General features: G+C 44.5%; 1 protein-coding gene across 1 annotated transcript in view; it reads right to left on the reverse strand.

The window, feature by feature from the left end:
• Positions 1-14,148, reverse strand: part of MC2R (melanocortin 2 receptor) — a 38,624-nt gene extending 24,476 nt beyond the window's left edge. Inside the window, exon 1 of the mRNA XM_073632721.1 lies at positions 14,082-14,148. The gene's annotated coding sequence lies outside the window, so the exon portion shown is untranslated. The remainder of the gene's footprint in view (positions 1-14,081) is intronic.
• Positions 14,149-14,364: the final 216 nt, after the last annotated feature.

Below are 14,364 nucleotides of genomic sequence, written 5' to 3' on the forward strand. Positions count from 1 at the left end.
CCGACACGGATCACACTGGGAGCTAGAGCATGAGATTCCCCAGGGCGCAGAGTCTAAGAGCCATCAGATTTTCACCAGGGCCTCTGATGGGGAGGAAGGCATTTGCTGCAGCTGACTCCAGATTGCGGCCCCCCAGGGTCTCCCAGCTTATGCTCACGGTTGACTACTGGTGGATAGAGAGGAAGCAGCAGTCAAGGACAACAAGGGATAGTCAGGAGGACAAGCCAAGGGTCTGGGCAATGATCAGACAGGGATAGACAGGAGAACACGCCAAAGGTCGGGGTATCAAGCAGACAGGGATAGTCAAGAGAACAAGCCAAGAGGCTGGGGTAGAGCCCTGCTGAGGGAAGATTACCTAAACACACAGGTGAGAAGCGCATGGTCTCTAAGCTGAACACAAGCAGAGAGGTAAGCAGACAGGGCATGAATCATTACTGCAGATTCATGACAGATACCAACGTCAAAAAGAGAGAACAAACAAAATAAAAATAAATTAAATAAACATATCTCAAAATGAGTAGTAAATCTTTATATGGGGTTGTACATTGAATCAGTCCATATATCCCATTTATCAGAGAAAAGGGCCATTGTAGGGATGAGCTTCATGTTCGCGTCGAACCCATGTTCGACTCGAACATCGTCTGTTCGCCCGTTCACCGAATTGCGAATGATATGGGCCGTTCGCGCCAAATTCGTGTGGCGCGTCACGGCCCATAATTCACTGCGGCATCGCAGTGCATTGCTGGCTGATGATTGGCCAAGCATGCACTATGACCCGCATGCTTGGCCAATCACAGCGCCGTCTGAACAGAGAGCTGTAATTGGCCAAAGCCAAGGAGGCTTTGGCCAATTATGGCTCAGGGGATTTAGTACACGCCCCACACTATATAAGGCCGCCTGCATGGCGGCCCTGTGTAGTGTGTGTTCCGGCATTCATAGATAGAGAGAGAGAGAGACAGACAGTGTCATTTGATTTGAGTTAGATAGATTAGGCAGAACAGTCAGTCAGTTAGCTGCACTTGTATTGTGTATATATATGCATCCCAGGTGTTGCATATATATATATATATATATATATATATATATATATATATATATATATATATATATACACTGTATTCAGTTTAGCTAGATCTGTTCCTGTTATCTTCTTACTGACAGGCAGGCTTGTCTTGTTACACTATTTACAGCTACCTGAAGAAAATTGCTGGTGTTCTTTTGATCCTATTAGTACCACAGTCAGACAGCTAGACTATTTACAGTTAGTGCAGTGCGTCCTGCTCACAGTGTTCAGCTAAAACTACAAGTTAGTGGGGTGCGTCCTGCTCACAGTGTTCAGCTAAACCTACAAGTTAGTGGGGTGCGTCCTGCTCACAGTGTTCAGCTAAACCTACAAGTTAGTGTGGTGCATCCACCTCACAGTGTTCAGCTAAACCTACAAATTAGTGCGGTGCGTCCTGCTCACAGTGTTCAGCTAAAACTACAAGTTAGTGCGGTGCGTCCACCTCACAGTGTTCAGCTAAACCTAGAAGTTAGTGCGGTGCGTCCTGCTCACAGTGTTCAGCTAAAACTACAAGTTAGCGCTGTGCGTCCTGCTCACAGTGTTCAGCTAAACCTACAAGTTAGTGTAGTGAGACCTCTGCACAGTGTTCATCTAAAGCTATAAGTTAGTGCAGTGCGTCCTGCTCACAGTTCAGCTAGATCTGTTCCTGTTATCTTCTTACTGACAGGCAGGCTTTTCTTGTTACAGTATTTACAGCTACCTGAAGAAAATTGCTGGTGTTCTTTTGATCCCATTAGTACCACAGTCAGGCAGCTAGACTATTTACATCTAGTGCAGTGCGTCCTGCTCACAGTGTTCAGCTAAAACTACAAGTTAGTGGGGTGCATCCTGCTCACAGTGTTCAGCTAAACCTACAAGTTAGTGGGGTGCGTCCTGCTCACAGTGTTCAGCTAAACCTACAAGTTAGTGTGGTGCGTCCACCTCACAGTGTTCAGCTAAACCTACAAATTAGTGCGGTGCGTTCTGCTCACAGTGTTCAGCTAAAACTACAAGTTAGTGCGGTGCGTCCACCTCACAGTGTTCAGCTAAACCTAGAAGTTAGTGCGGTGCGTCCTGCTCACAGTGTTCAGCTAAACCTACAAGTTAGTGTAGTGAGACCTCTGCACAGTGTTCATCTAAAGCTACAAGTTAGTGCAGTGCATCCTGCTCACAGTGTTCAGCTAAAACTACAAGTTAGTGTGGTGCGTCCACCCCACAGTGTTCAGCTAAACCTACAAGTTAGTGCAGTGCGTCCTGCTCACAGTGTTCACCTAAAACTACAAGTTAGTGTGGTGCGTCCACCTCACAGTGTTCAGCTAAACCTAGAAGTTAGTGCGGTGCATCCTGCTCACAGTGTTCAGCTAAAACTACAAGTTAGTGCTGTGCATCCTGCTCACAGTGTTCAGCTAAACCTACAAGTTAGTGTAGTGAGACCTCTGCACAGTGTTCATCTAAAGCTACAGTTGGTGCAGTGCGTCCTGCTCACAGTGTTCAGCTAAACCTAGAAGTTAGTGCGGTGTGTCCTGCTTACAGTGTTCAGCTAAAACTACAAGTTAGTGTGGTGCGTCCACCTCACAGTGTTCAGCTAAACCTACAAGTTAGTGCGGTGCGTCTTGCTCACAGTGTTCAGCTAAAACTACAAGTTAGTGCGGTGCATCCACCTCACAGTGTTCAGCTAAACCTACAAGTTAGTGTAGTGAGACCTCTGCACAGTGTTCATCTAAAGCTACAAGTTAGTGCAGTGCGTCCTGCTCACAGTGTTCAGCTAGATCCGTTCCTGTTATCTTCTTACTGACAGGCAGGCTTGTCTTGTTACAGTTTTTACAGCTACCTGAAGAAAATTGCTGGTGTTCTTTTGATTCTATTAGTACCACAGTCAGGCAGCTAGTCTATTTACAGTTAGTGCAGTGCGTCCTGCTCACAGTGTTCAGCTAAAACTACAAGTTAGTGGGGTGCGTCCTACTGACAGTGTTCATCTAAACCTACAAGTTAGTGTGGTGCGTCCACCTCACAGTGTTCAGCTAAACCTACAAGTTAGTGCGGTGCGTCCTGCTCACAGTGTTCAGCTAAAACTACAAGTTAGTGTGGTGCGTCCTCCTCACAGTGTTCAGCTAAACCTACAAGTTATTTTTTTGTGAGCTCTGCACATTGTTCACCTAAAGCTACCTGTAGAAGGTTGGTGGTGTTTTCCTGATCCTATCACTACCGCAGGCAGCTAAAAAAGCTACAAGTTAGTTTTTTGCGAGCTCTGCACAGTGTTCAGCTAAAGCTACCTGTAGAAGGTTGGTGGTGTTCTCATACTACAGGCAGGCAGTTGATTTTGCTAGCTGCAGTATCAGTACATATATATATATATACACATATATATATATATATATATATATATATATATATATATATATATATATATATATATCCCAGCTTAGTGCAGCTACAGGCCATTAGTATGTCTGGAAGGCCAAGAAGGAGAGGCAGACAGTCACAAGCCAATAAGAGAGGGCAAGCAGGCTCTGTGTCTAGTGCTGGTCATGGAGACGGTGCATCCTCATCAGCATGTGGCCGTGGGACACGCTTGGGCTTTTTTTTCGGCAGCTGGCCGTGTTGAGCCACAACATGCGGAAGACTTGGTCGAGTGGATGACCAAGCCGTCCTCATCCTCCTCATCCTCTTTCACCCATGCCCAGGGTACTTTGTCTGGCAAAGCAGCGGCCTCTTCCCTTGGATCAATGTCATCAGTGACTCCTTCCCTAGCCCCACTATGTCCTCCTGAGGAGTCCCTCGAACTGTTTGACCACAGTGTTGGGTACATGCTCCAGGAGGATGTCCAGCGTTTGGAAGGCTCTGATGATGATACTGAGCTCGATGAAGGCAGTAACGTGAGCACGGACAGAGGGGGTGCCCAAGAAGGACAGCAATCTGGCAGTCATGCTCCCCCTGCTGCAGCATACTGCCAGGTTTGCTCCAGTGATGAGGAGGGAGGGGATGATGAGGTCACTGACTCAACGTGGGTGCCTGATAGGAGAGAGGAGGAGGAGGAGGTGGCACATCACCAATGAGGCAGGATGCCCTCCAGGGGCCAGCCTAAGGGCAGCACCTTGACTGCATCACACCCCAAAGCTCCACATGTGCAGGGCGCTGCAGTCTCTGCGCGTTATTCAAAAAGTTCTTTGGTGTGGGCCTTTTTTGAGACGAGTGCATCAGATCGCACCGCTGCTATTTGCAACATATGTCTCAAGCGTATCTCGCGTGGTCAAAACATCTCCCGCTTGGGTACCACATGCTTGACTAGATATATGTTGACCTGCCATGCAGTTCATTGGCAAGCGTATCTAAAAGACCCACACCAAAGAACAAAGAGGACCTCTCCTTGCTCCTCATCAGCTGAGATCTCCAACCCCACTATACCTTCAGTCCTCTCTGAGACCTGCACTGAGAGGAATGAAGGTGTAGAATTAGGTGTGTCACAGCCAAGTACTTGTGGGCAATCTGCTTTTGGTACACCGACGTCAGATTGTACCAGGCAAATTTCCCTGCCCCAGCTGCTGCACCGCCGAAAGAAGTTTGCTCCCAGCCATCCACATGCCCAGCGGTTGAATGCTAGCTTGGCAAAATTGCTAGCACTTCAACTGCTGCCTTTTCAGTTGGTAGACTCTGCCCCCTTCCGTGAGTTTGTGGAATGTGCGGTTCCTCAGTGGCAGGTACCCAAACGCCACTTTTTCTCATGGAAGGCGATTCCGGCTCTCTACCGGCATGTGGAAGGCAATGTCCATGCCTCGCTGGACAGGGCGGTCAGCGGTAAGGTGCATATTACCGCTGACTCATGGTCCAGCAGGCATGGACAGGGACCTTACCTAAGTTTCACGGCGCATTGGGTGACTCTGCTGGCAGCTGGGAAGGATGCAGGACAAGGTGCAGTAGTGTTAGAGGTTGTTCCGCCACCACGCCTCCAAAATGCTAATGATTGTGACACACCTCTCTCCTCCACCCCTCCTCTTCTTCTTCCTCCATGGCCTCTTCCTGTGCTTTGTCCTCGGAACCAGCGGTGCTCCATAGCCGTTCAAGGGGCTACGCAAGTACGCAGGCCAAAAGATGCCATGCGGTGCTTGAGCTGGTGTGCTTGGGGGACAGGAGCCACACTGGGGCAGAGGTTCTGTCAGCTCTGCAGGGGCAGGTTCAGAGGTGGTTGATGCCACGCCAACTTAAGGTAGGAATGGTGGTTTGCGACAATGGCACCAAACTCCTCTCTGCCCTCCAACAGGGACAAATGACCCATGTGCCCTGTTTGGCTCACGTCCTTAACTTGGTGGTGCAGCGGTTCTTGGGCAGGTACCCGGGCTTACAGGATGTCCTGAGGCAGGCCAGGAAAGTTTGTGTGCATTTCTGCCCATCATATAATGCCAGTGCTCGGCTGACGGACCTCCAAAAGGAGTTTAACCTGCCCAAGAACCGCCTAATCTGTGACATGCCCACCAGGTGGAACTCAATGTTGGCCATGCTGCAGCAGCTGCACACGCAGCAGAGGGCCATCAATGAGTACCTGTGCGACTATGGCACCAGGACAGGGTCAGGGGAGCTTGGTTTTTTTTCCCCACGCCAGTGGGCCATAATCAGGGATGCATGCACTGTCCTGTCACCATTTGAGGAGGCCACGAGGATGATGAGCAGTGACAGTGCATGCATCAGTGACACTGTCCCCCTTGTCCACCTGTTGGAGCACACGCTGCGTAGAATAATGGACAGGGCACTTGAGGCAGAACAGAGGCAGGAAGAGGAGGACTTCCCTAGCTCTCAAGGCCCCCTTTATCCAGACAGTGTTCCTGCGTGCCCGCCGATCACACAGGAAGAGGAGGAGGAGGAGGAAGATTGTGTCAGTATGGAGGTGGAGTCTGGCACACAGCATCAGCAGCAGTCTTTAAGGGATCAGTCCCAAGAAACACATGGACTTGTACGTGGCTGGGAGGAGGTGGCTGCGGACCATGTCGTCCTTAGTGACCCAGAGGACTCCGGACCGAATGCCTCAGCAAACCTACGCTGCATGGCCTCCCTGATCCTGCAAAGCCTGCGTAAGGATCCTCGTATTCGTGGTATCAAGGAGAAGGACCAATACTGGCTGGCAACCCTCCTTGATCCACGTTACAAGGGTAAGGTTGCGGACCTTATCTTGCCATCGCAGAGGGAGCAGAGGATGAAACATCTTTGGGAGGCCTTGCAGAAAGGTCTGTGCAACGCGTTCCCAGAGACTGGGAGGTTACAAACTCCTGTTTCTGGACAAAGTGTTGCTGAGGCTTCGGTCAGTCAAAGAAGGAGCGGTGGAGAAGGTGACCGTCTGACTGATGTGTTCAGACAATTTTTTTGGTCCGCAGCCCCAAGGTATGATCGGTTCCAGCAACTATCGCCAGCGTCTGTTTTACATGGTGCAGGAATACCTAGGGGCAAGATCTGACTTGGACACCTTTCCCACCGAAAATCCTCTGGGTTACTGGGTCTTGAGGATGGATCACTGGCCAGAGCTTGCACAGTATGCAATTGAGCTACTGGCCTGTCCTGCATCCAGCGTTCTTTCGGAACGCACATTCAGTGCTGCTGGAGGCTTTGTAACCAATCACAGGGTGCGTCTGTCCACCGACTCGGTCGATCGACTGACCTTCATAAAAATGAATCAGTCTTGGATCACCACCAGCTACCAAGTACCTGATGCTGATGTAACCAAATAATTTTTTTTGAAATCTCAGATCCCTTCAAAGACTGCCTATGCTGATGCTGAGTGACTATCCCTGAGTAATTATCCTCTTCCTCCTCAATCATCACGCTGATAGCTTGTAAGAACATTTTTGGTTCTGGGCGCCACCACCAGTGCCTAAGGCCCAATTTTTCAGCCCCTGTTTAACAGGGGCGTGTAATTACAATTTTTTATGCAATACTTTGCAGCAGGGCTCGTTTCTGCATTACAACTAGAGTATCTGTGAAGGGTTGCACTGTTGTGGCACCAGCACCAGTGCCTAAGGCCCAATTTTTCAGCCCCTGTTTAACAGGGGCATGTAATTACAATTTTTGATGCAATACTTTGCAGCAGGGCTCATTTCTGCGTTCCAACTAGAGTATCTGTGAAAGGTTGCAGTGTTGTGTAATCAGCACCAGTGCCTAAGGCCCAATTTTTCAGCCCCTGTTTAACAGGGGCCTGTAATTACAATTTTGGATACAATACTTTGCAGCAGGGCTCATTTCTGCGTTCCAACTAGAGTATCTGTGAGGGGTTGCAGTGTTGTGGCACCAGCACAAGTGCCTAAGGCCTAATTTTTCAGCCCCTGTTTAACAGGGGCCTGTAATTACAATTTTAGATGCAATACTTTGCAGCAGGGCTCATTTCTGCGTTCCAACTAGAGTATCTGTGAGGGGTTGCAGTGTTGTGGCACCAGCACCAGTGCCTAAGGCCTAATTTTTCAGCCCCTGTTTAACAGGGGCGTGTTATTACAATTTTTGATGCAATACTTTGCAGCAGGGCTCATTTCTGCGTTCCAACTAGAGTATCTGTGAGGGGTTGCAGTGTTGTGGCACCAGCACCAGTGCCTAAGGCCTAATTTTTCAGCCCCTGTTCAACAGGGGCATGTAATTACAATTCTTGATCTAATATTTCACAGCAGGGTCCATTTCGGCACCCACCAAGAGCGAGTGAGGACTTACAGTGTTGTGGCACCAGCACCACCACCACCAAAGGCCCAATTTTTCTGCCCTTGTTCAACAGGGGCATGCAATTACAATTCTTGATCTAATATTTCACAGCAGGGCCCATTTCTGCACCCACCAAGAGCGAGTGAGGACTTACAGTGTTGTGGCACCACCACCACCACCAAAGGCACAATTTTTCAGCCCTTGTTCAACAGGGGCATGTAATTACAATTCTTGATCTAATATTTCACAGCAGGGCCCATTTCTGCACCCACCAAGAGCAAGTGAGGACTTACAGTGTTGTGGCACCACCACCACCACCACCAAAGGCCCAATTTTTCTGCCCTTGTTCAACAGGGGCATGTAATTACAATTCTTGATTTAATATTTCACAGCAGGGCCCATTTCTGCACCCACCAAGAGCGAGTGAGGACTTACAGTGTTGTGGCACCACCACCACCACCACCACCACCAAAGGTCCAATTTTTCTGCCCTTGTTCAACAGGGGCATGTAATTACAATTCTTGATCTAATATTTCACAGCAGGGCCCTGTGAGGGCTTACAGTGTTGTGGCCACAACAACACCTAAGGCCCAAATTTCTGCTGAGTATATAGGGCAGGCCCCTACTTTCAAACATCTAACTTACAAACGACTCCTACTTGCAAACGGAAGGAGACAACAGGAAGTGAGATGAAATCTACCCCTAGGTAGGGAAATTCTCTCCTGTAAGAGTTAATATGGGAAAAACATTTCTCCTTTCCACTGGTGCTTTCCAATCCTTGTTCCACAAAAAAACCCACATTTTCAAAAAACATTTGTCATTGGGACAAAAAGTGAGGTGAAATCTTCTAAAGAGGAGGAAAGACAGCAAAACAAATGTCACAGGGGTGATAACCCTTCCCTATGTTTTCCAAAAAGCTTAAAAAAGATTTTTTGGCTGGAGCTAAACATGTTAAAAATGTACCCGTTAAAAATTACAAACAGATTCTACTTAACAACAAACCTACAGTCCCTGTCTTGTTTGCACCGCCTGTATACTGCTGTTCAGAGTATATAGGGCCTGGTGGCCCCACACCTTTCCTTATTTTAATTTGGGTGCGGGGTTCCCCTTAATATCCATACAAGACCCAAAGGGCCTGGTAATGGACTGGGGGGTACCCATGCCGTTTGTCTCACTGATTTTCATCCATATTGCCAGGACCCGACATTACATTAAACCTGCAAGCAGTTTTAAATGAGATTTTTTCCTTTAAAAATGACATTTTGTGCAGGGACTGTTCTAAACACGGGAAACATGCGCCACTTTACAGGCATACTATAGACACACCCCAGGTACGATATTTAAAGGAATATTTCACTTTTTTTTTTTTTCTACTTTAAGCATCATTAAAATCACTGCTCCCGAAAAAACGGCCGTTTTTAAAAGTTTTTTTTGCATTGATACATGTCCCCTGGGGTAGGATCCGGGTCCCCACACACTTTTTAGGACAATACCATGCAAATTAGCCTTTAAAATGAGCACTTTTGATTTCGAACGTTCGAGTCCCATAGACGTTAATGGGGTTCTAACGTTCGTGCAAATTTTCGGTCCGTTCGCAGGTTCTGGTGCGAACTGAACCGGGGGGGGGTGTTCGGCTCATCCCTAGGCCATTGTATTGAAAAAGAGTGTAAAAAATCTCTCCATTAACATTATAGCATCTATTCTGTCAATACTTTGTGAGAGAATAATGGTGGGAGACATCCAGTTTAAAGCTATTGCCCAATGTGTGGCTGCACATATAATATGGATTCATTTTTCTTGGGGATAGGAAACATCAGGTATTGGAGCATACAACATGCACATAGGTATAGTGAGTGTAATGAAGTGTCCACCATTTGAGAGGAGATTTTTAAAATCTTATGACATATAGGTCCCACTCTCTCACAGCCCCAAAACACAATATGTAGGATACCATAGAGCCAAGAGCCAAGAGAAGCACAACAATGAAAACAGGCACGTGAAACCTCTGGAAATATTTAGTGGCGGGGGGCCTGACATATTTTTTTTCCATAAGTGGTAGGTTTACTGGTGGGGAAAAGTAGTGAGAATCAAAAAAGTGTCTGATTTGAATATATTGGAGCATTTCTTCATGTGGAATCCCCTTATGTTTTAAAAATGACAAACATATCACACTTACTGGCTCTGTGCAATGGACAGCCTCGGTCCAGAGCAGCCTCGAGCTTCCTTTTCTGGGGTCCCCTGCCGGCGCTCCTACCTCCCACCAAGTGGCCACCAAAGGATGCCCCTTTCTATGAGGGCACTCAAGTAGCCTCGCTCCTGAGCCGGGTTGTTTGCGTCTATTCAGACACACAGTCTGCTCAGCCCGCGCTCCAACTCCCTGCTTACAGGTTTTGACTGACTGCAGCGGGTGCACAGTGCTGGATCAAGATCAGATTCAGGTGAGTATTTAGGAGGGGGCTGGGGGGTGTTCTACCATTAAAAGGTTTTTAAGTTAATGGAGAGAATGCATTAAGGTAAAAAAACTTTTACCTTTACAACCACTTTAAGGGTTTGAAGGCAAGCATATGTTACATGGTATTATCTTGAAGGACAGAAAGGGTAGTTTATTCCATCAAAAGACGCTACCAGACAAAGGAAAGGCAGAAGTAAACCTAAGTTCTCTTAAAAAGGAAATCAAGGGAGAGACTGAGGAGACCAGGCAATGTTTATGTTTATAGAGGTTTCAGACATGAAGGGATTGAGCGGTGTTAAGAGGAGAGAGATCTTTGACTATTTTAAATCCATATGCTGCTAGCATTAGTAAATAGAGAGGAAGGTATATCATATTTACTTGTTTCAACCTTTTTTTTTTAGTTACTTCCTGGTTTCCAAGCCTAGGCAATGAATGTCCTACATCCCAGCAGTCTCCAGGAGGGCAGGAGGGGAGGAAGTGTTTTCTCAGCTAAGCACCCCCCCTGCCTGCATGCCTGAGCTAAGGGCAGATGGATTCCATGAAGTAAATGCTACATGAATCATCTGCCCTTACTCAAGATGGCCAAGGTTAGAAATGCAAGAAAAAAAAGGTGCTTTTTAAGTGATTTCTCAGCAAAATAAAGCATGGAGATATGGATGGATGGGCTAATTTGGTTTGAATACTAAACATGAAATAGCATATTTTGGTGCTCAGATGCAGTGTAATTCCACTTTATACTGGCTCTGCTTATTAGGGCATACAAATACTGAATCAGAGGCATCGGGGCCATGTAGATGACAATTCATTTCCTACCATTTTCTCAACACAGTAAATACATCTCTTTATATTAGTGTTCCATCGATTTGGGGGTGTAAGGGATCAGAGGGGTGTACAACTGGCTCAGAGACAGTGCGATAAAAATAAAAGTAGCTTTATTCAGCAATAGGTAAGCCAAGCAAAAGAAACAACAGGATTGTCTTGTAACACAGATGCATATGAGGTTAAAGTTAAGTCTCTGCAGCCAACAGGCTGATATATAGATAAAGTACACACCTCTAGCCAGAGCTACAGTTTCTGGTAAGGTTTTGCTCACCCCAGCAGGTACATAATCCAGCAAAGAATCTTTTCGCACAGCGCGCTGCTGTGTCTCTCACTCCTAGTCAAACAGCCCCCCCTCTGACACTTTACAGCCCAGCTGGCAATAAGCAGGTCTGAATGGGAAGTACCTGTCCTCTTCCAATAACCCCTTCTTAACCCTGCCCCAGGCTGACTCTCTACAGGGGTTATAGTGGAAAGGGTTAGAACCTCTCTAATGTTTTATTTGCTGTCCCTTGTGGGTTAATCTTCATTCCTTTCCTGTCCAATGACTGGACAGAAGGCAATCTTTCCTTTGACAGAAAAACAACTGTGGAAGAGGTACTGCTTGTATCCCCACTGAGGAGATTCTATTCACTTGCTATCCAGGTAACCATTCAGGAATCGAAATCAAATTTTGCCAAGGAGAATTAAGAAGATAAGTTTACTCTTCTACTTTAAACACTTGAGAAATAAAAAAAAAAATAACAATTTGTCCTCCTTTTATGATATGTATTTTTAGTGTAATGAAATGAGAACATTTATGTGATCATTAGGTAATCTAATTAAAACAAAATATTTAATTTAGCTGACAGAGTCAAACAGTATTTCAAACTTCCATAGCAATTATTAAAATATGGTACATGATACATTTAATAAGCAAAAACATTTATTCCAAAAATCTATACTGTTGACTCAGTGTTGTCTTCCTCAATATTATTTATCTTGAGGGATTTTCATTATTATTAAAAATAAATCTCTGAGGCAATAACATTTTATAGTTTATAGTTTGATTGAGTTTTGTCTATGAAATATATGTATGAAACAGGCAAGTCAGAGAGATAAACTATGTGGTGACTGAATGTGTAATTTCAAATTGATAGCAGTATTTTCTAAAGTATATTAGGGTTGTTACTACCTCAGAGGGATGTGGAAATAGAAATGGGAATGTTTATAAAGCAAAAGTCAATCAAGCATTTTTATATAGTGCTTTTATGAACCATATTCATACTATACCATAATGTACTATTTCACACCAACATTACCCTACACACCAACATCACCCTACACAAGGTCCTGTAGTTGGTCATTGGGTTACCTATCCGAGGGCTATTGGATAGGTAACCCAATGACCAACTACAGGACCTTGCACAGAAGCCTGACAATTGCAAGGCGTTGGCTTTGTGTTTTCAGCTTGCAACAGGAAGTGTTGTTACTGGCAGGATCCACAATAGATTAATAAATATTTGCTCCAGGAAATTGTGTACAGTGAAGCAGGATCTCCAGGTAAAACATTTGCAGTACATTGCAAAAACAATTTGCTTATGAAAACTGTGTACAATGAGGCATGATGCTTAACATACTGCACATTGATTTAAGGTTCCCATACATGTTGGGGCATATTTATAAAGCAGTAAATGTGACGAAGCAATCGCTTATATATAAATCGCAATTTATCGCACATGCACCAGGAAGATTTACTTTACTTTAGTGAATGTACGGTGAATATCATATTAAATTCTTTACGGTGAAAGGCATATTCAATGCTTTATAATTATATCCTTTTAAATGCCCAATTTGGTAGGCTTGGAAGATGATAAGAAAAACATAGGGAATCTAAAAAAAACTCCTCCTCCTCCTCTCCACTTTACTTTATAATGTACATCTCTTCTCTCTTCTGTATATATGCTACTTGACTGATGGTTGCCTTACAGATTTCTATATACTGGCTTAATGGTTACCATCTGCATTGATGTTGATGTTGTTACTCATCCCACCTATGATACTGGTAGATGCTCTTAATATACTCGGTTTAATATAGTTACTATGTTGTTATTCTTCAGATATTTACATATTTCAATGACACCAGGAGTGCCCACCTATATGGGGGTTAAGATAGTTATCATCAACATCTATATTTTTATTTTTTCCTATGGAAACTCAATAAAGCTGATTAAACATTATTTTTTTTTTTTTAAATATTGGGGGAAAGCTCTGCATCAACAATGGGAACGCACTTCAACTGGCACATGGTGGTTTCTTGAGTCTCAACACAAGCATGTATACACATGTATCCAAATGTACACAAGATATAACAAAAATGTGTTGGAAGTTTTAGGTTTTAGCAAAACAGTTACAGTATTACAGTATCGCCTCTGGATGCTATTTTATGTGTATGTTAATACCAACTCCATCATGAACTATCAGTTTAAAATTTTCTGGGCAATTTCCCCTAGCCACTAGATAACCTCCTTCAGCTCTCTGAGATTCCATGCATATCAAACTGTGATAATGGATTTAGTGGCTCTTTGTTATCTTGTTAGTATACACTAGTGGTTATTAGACCTACAGTGTTTAATTTGTGAGGCATAGCAAAATTATTTTCAGCGGGGACCTTATCGTGTCTTCTCATCAATAACATTTTGGTAACTAACTTTACAAAAATGTGTTGTGGTAAGATGGGCAATTTTAGAACCATGGAAATGTATGGCTAAAACACAAAAAAGCAGTACAGCAACCACCTTGGTAAAGCATTAATAATAAACACAATGTCACCCTATACGTATGTGGAACAGAAGCATCTATTGAAACAAATAGAAAGACATAGCATTGTTTTTAACAAGGGTAAGATGAAGATCCTATGCAAATGACTTTAAAGTTGATTTGCAGAGTCATTTATTTTCTTTAGACAAATTAAATATCCCAGAAAATAAATCATTAGATTCTTTTCAATTGCTTTTTACTTTTCTCTTTCTTCTATTGTTCATAATTATGGGCAAACACTGAAGTATATTTAGTAAAACTGAAGTTTAGAGTAGGATTACAATGTAGATTCTATCTTACCTTAAGCAATGAACCGTCACCACACTAAAGAGATAGTGCTAACTTCCTGAAAGAAAGTATCCTTGTTAGTAGAAAATGGACACCATACACAATAATTGCATAAGAGTAGTGGAAAAATACATCAAGGCAAACAGCTTACATCTTGTTTTCACAGCCTTGACTGTCACTTTAGATAAATGTTCAACAAGAAATGATGTTCAAGTAGGATGCCATTAACTTGCTGCAAACTGTGCATTTTGAAATGGACATTTAATGACCGCCCTATATAGCTTCAATAACTGGA

This window comes from Aquarana catesbeiana, linkage group LG05, assembly GCF_042186555.1.
Source record: "Aquarana catesbeiana isolate 2022-GZ linkage group LG05, ASM4218655v1, whole genome shotgun sequence".
In the NCBI taxonomy this organism is placed as follows: domain Eukaryota; kingdom Metazoa; phylum Chordata; class Amphibia; order Anura; family Ranidae; genus Aquarana; species Aquarana catesbeiana.